At 37.3% G+C, this 5,156-nt stretch overlaps 1 pseudogene; it reads right to left on the bottom strand.

The window, feature by feature from the left end:
* Positions 1-3,068: 3,068 nt before the first annotated feature.
* On the bottom strand, positions 3,069-4,271 carry LOC137638013 (lysosomal proton-coupled steroid conjugate and bile acid symporter SLC46A3-like; annotated as a pseudogene).
* Between the last annotated feature and the right edge of the window lie 885 nt (positions 4,272-5,156).

Genomic DNA, 5,156 nt, shown 5'->3' on the forward strand with positions numbered 1-5,156 from the left:
AAATTAATCATTTACTTTCCAAAAAGTGTGTAAAACTGATGATGGAAAGCTTGAAAAAGGTGGGTTTAGTGTTAATTCTGCCTCAAGAAACAAAGTATATTATAAATATAGAATAGATCAGAAACAGGGATACAAAAATGGTCAGTTCTATAATAGATGGATCAAAATGTCTTAAATCTGAGTTAATTTCAAGTTACTTTTTGAGATGAAAAAGTTTTCATCCTTTGATTTTATTATTCTAGTTTTGGACTTATCTCTTTCGTGGTGGCTAGTCATTTTATTATTATTATTATTATTATTATTATTATTATTATTATTATTATTATTATTATTATTATTATTATTAGCCAAGCTATAACCCTATGTGGAAAAATGGGATGCTATAAGCCAAAGATCTTCAACAAGGAAAAATGTCTCAGTGAGGAAAAAAAATAAGAAAATAAATCAACTATATGGAAAAAAAATAAAAAATTAAAATAAAATATTTTATGATTAGTATCAACATTAAAACAGATTTTTCGTACATAAACTATAAAAAGAGACATGTTAGTTTGTTCAACATAAAAAGATGTGCTGCAAGTTAGAACCTTTGAAGTTTTCCCGATTACACTACTCGATAAGGGAGATCATTCCATGACTTGGTCACAGCTGGAATAAAACTTCCAGAATACTGTGTAGTATTGAGCCGCATGATGGGGAAGGCCTGGCTACTGGAAATAACTACATGCCTATAAGCATTACGAACAGGGCGGTACTGTCCGGGAAGATCTGAATGCCAAGGATGGTTAGAATTATGAGAAACTGTGTGCAACATGCATACCGAACTAATTGAACAACAGTACCAGAGATTAATATCTAGATCAGATATAGGAAATTTAACAGACTGTAAGTTCCTATCCAACAAACTAAATTGAGAATCAGATGAAGATCAGACAGGAGAACAATACTCGAAACAATATAGAATGAAAGAATTGTAACACTTTTTCAGAATAGACTGATCACCGAAAATCTTAAAGGACTTTCTCAATAAGCCAACTTTTTGTGTAATTGATGAACACACAGACCTAATGTGTTGTCGAGAGTCACACCTAAAATTTCAAAAGAGTCATACAGAGCTAAAAAAACATTATCAATTCTGAGATCCGGATATTGAGCAGCAATTGTTCTCGACCTACTTACAGTCATACTTTGAGTTTTGTTTGGATTCAACTTCATACCCCATAATTTGCACCATGTACTAATTTTAAGGGATTTGGCAACCCCAGATCTACATTCAGGAGATTGCATTAATGCAAAGAGAGTAGCATCATCTACATATGTAACGAGCTTGTTTTCTAGGCCAAACTACATGTGTATATAGTATGAAGAGCAATGGGTCAAGAACACTACCCTGAGGAAAACCAGATATCATATTCCTATACTCACTATGGTGCCTATCAACAACAACTCTTTACGACCTATTACTTGTGATGCTAAGAAAAGACCCATCCACTCCCAACTGTTTTAGTTTGAAAACAAGGGCCTCATGATTAACATGGTCAAAGGCAGCACTAAGATTAAGGCTAATCATACGAACTTCTTGACAACAATCAAGAGATTTCTGTGCAGCATTGGAGATTGTAAGAAGGGCATAACATGCTCCAAGGCCTTTTACTTTGGTATTTATTTTCACAATTAATTTGTAATACCTAAGTTAAAATAGTAACGTGTTCCTCCATTATCATTCTATACTTAATTGAAAGCCTGAAGGTCCGCAAACAGATTCTTTTCCCATTGCTGTATTATGTTTAAACACGCTGGAAGTCTAATGACTTAAATTATTGTTGAATATTGGAATGAGGATGAAACGATAAGGGACCCTGCTTTGACTTATCTTGGTAACCATCTTCTCAGAAAACAGGTTCCAGGAAAAATTCAATGCTGTCAGACTGCCAACGGAACAGGCAAGGGGATGAAGGTATCCTAGCATAGGGGTCACACGTCATCATATTCAAAGGACACATATCGTTAACATTTTTACATTCACTATAAGAATTTACCTTACTCAAAGGCCTTCACTGGTGCTATCTCAACCTAGCTGCATTCGCTATTAATCTTTTGAATATACCTCTGTTCCCTCTTCCTTTCTTCCATGTAGCTATCCCAACTGGACTTACCATAAGTCAAAAAGCCCACAAGACAAGAGACTAGTCCTCCTTAAGTCTAGGATTAATACACAATGCAAAATATCAACATCGGGGATGACAGCGCGTACAGGTTCGGGTAAGCATCGAAACCAAAGGGCACAAAGTAAGTTCACCTCATGAGGAGAGCTGTCTGTGGCAGGTTGCAGGTGAGCAATACTGGTTATTTCCCAGAGGGTGAGCGAAGCCTTCTGGTCCCCTAACGATTGTTGAGAGAGGTGTAAAACTTGGCTATACAAGCAGCTGGCAATGACAAGTACTGCTTCAGAAGGCATGTTTTGAAGGTGTTGTACGCTATAGGGGTGTCCCCTTGCTCGCAAGGCAATCGGAGAGTTCCGAGAAAGCATCCTTGTGGATCGCAGCGAGAACATAGACTGCTTTGGTGCTTCACTGAGTCATGCCCCAGATGTGAAACTGGACTTTGGCGCACTGAAACCAGGCGAACGCTCGTCCGCTGGCGAAGGGCAGTAATTTCATTGAGGGGACATATATCGAAGAGTTGGTTCGGTGGGCAGTATCCTCAAACAGTAGGACATAGGAGTGAGGGGGATGGCCCCCAATTGTGCGAGAGGGCCGTTACATTGTAGCTGAGAGGCGCGGTGAATGCAGCCAACTTTATTTAAATGGATCATGAGTTTATATAGAAACTATTCCAAGCAAGATTGTAACAAAAATTCAAACAAGATCATTCATGAACAGTGGTAGGGGAGAGTGATATATACAAACAACAGAAATACTATTACGTAAAACAATTGTGTGTGAAATATGTCCAGTACAATAGAGAGAATATATGTATATATATATATATATATATATGTGTGTGTGTGTGTGTGTGCGCGTGTGTGCGTGTGTATGTGTGTGTGTGTGAGTATGTATGTTTGTATTTTACCAGTAAATTTCTCTAAATATTTCAAGCTTTCATTTCGTACATACCTTTGATAACCTACTCCTGATAGTGACGCTTCCATACTCCGCCGGGATAAAGATGAAAACGTAAGGGACCCACCACTGGCTTGGTGAAGTTGTCATTCCAAAAGCTAAAGATCGACAAAATAGTAGTACAAGAGTCATACCTCCCACAGAACAGTCATGGAGACGCAGATATCCAAAAATCGGAGTAAAGCAAAGCATTGCTAGCGATTGACCAACATCATTAACAATCTTGTATATACTGTATGAGTCTATGTCCCAGTTAAGAACTCGCAATAACCATAAGTACAAGTTGTGTGGAGATGCACTCATAAGCATAAGCATAAGTCCTAATAAAATCATAATGTGCCACCTCCCACTTCCTTGGCGCTTTCTTAAACAAACATGAAATAAGTCGACTACATTCCGGGGGTTCCACAAACGCTTTTGTTTTGAGATTTCTTTATTTTCTTCGATCAGTTTCTCTTTATCTTTCACGACGAAAACAGAGTAAAAGAATGAACTTAAGTAAAGGACCGTGCTGAAACCAAACACCCAACAGAACCCTCCAGCATCGTAGATCAGGGCTCCCACAGCAGTACCAGCTGGAGTTCCCAGAACCCAGATACTTCTCACTATAGCAAGTCGTTTGGTTCGATCTTCACACGCTGACATGTCAGCAATGTAACTGTAGACGGCCATGTAGAATAACGACCACCCGCCTCCGAAAGATAAACAAAACGAGGCTACATACAAAATTTCTGGAGGCCAAGTTGGAAAAAAGGAAACCAAGAGATAAGTGGCGGAATAAAGAGTGGTACCAAATATTGATAGAAGTATAGGTAATCTCCTTCCTCTTTGATCGCTCCAAGATGCGATAAATGATAACAGTAACACGGGAATTATGCTTGATATTAGTTTTTCATTAAAGTTAAAAATGTTAACCTGCTTCTGCACTTCCACTTGTATACTTTCGTGGTTCCCATCGTTAATTTTCTCACATACTTCACCGGGATAACCAAGTGTTACCCTGCAGTACCGATCAAGCTTCAGATTTTCAGTTGGAGCAAATGAAGCCGCATAGGACACTGCTTTCAAAAACAACATAGGTTCAATTGTAATCGCTCTGAGAATATCCTTGGCCGACCTCAAGGCTTTACGAAACCTTGTGCACGCCATTGTCTGTATCATAAAACTGCAAGATAAACATTGAAATGCGTTGAGACAACTTTCCTTATCATACTTTAGTTATCGCCATCATCTTGATTGAAGTAGAAGAACAATTTTGACAATCTTCGACCCTTGTTCAGAAACATAAATGGATGCCCTTTTTTTTTACATCTTGTCAGACGTACGTTTAAAAAGAAATTCCTGTTATAATCACCAAAAATACTCTTATCATATCAAATTTAGCTTATTTTTCTTTTAAAAAAGAAAGTCCTATAAATAGGTTACCCGTTCCCTTTATTCATACTTGAATTCAGGTTGCCAAGGGATTTATATATTAATGACGTATGGCCTCATGTGGAAATGACATATCCTTGTGTAGTCTATCCCAAATGACGCTCACTTTCGATGACTTTAATCATAGGAGTATGAACATATCTGATACCATGATTATATTTTTTCAAGAATGTGAAATCAGGTTTTGATGATGAAATATCAAAATTCTAACATAAATCAGATCCACGAAAAGCTTTTATAATCCGTAAATCTTATTACTGATAATCGGTTGGCAACCATACGGTACAATACCAAAATGATGAAGAGAACAAGAAGATAATATAGGACTACATGTGATGAACTGAGCCCATTGATACGAGAAATCTAAACATAGCCTTTCTAAATCGTATTTGGCAATGTAATTAAATAACAGAAATGCTTCATTAGAAACAGACCCAATATATAATAAAGTTTCTGAACACTGTGAACATGAAATAACTTTTTAGTATAATGTATGTAAAGGAAATCATTGCGTCAAAAAGAGGAATTTATTCAAGCTCTACCGTGGTGACTTCATAGGTCATGAGCCAACGGACTACAGTGAGAGTGATAAAGCTGTTA

The sequence above is a fragment of the Palaemon carinicauda genome, chromosome 1 (genome assembly GCF_036898095.1).
Source record: "Palaemon carinicauda isolate YSFRI2023 chromosome 1, ASM3689809v2, whole genome shotgun sequence".
Classification (NCBI taxonomy): domain Eukaryota; kingdom Metazoa; phylum Arthropoda; class Malacostraca; order Decapoda; family Palaemonidae; genus Palaemon; species Palaemon carinicauda.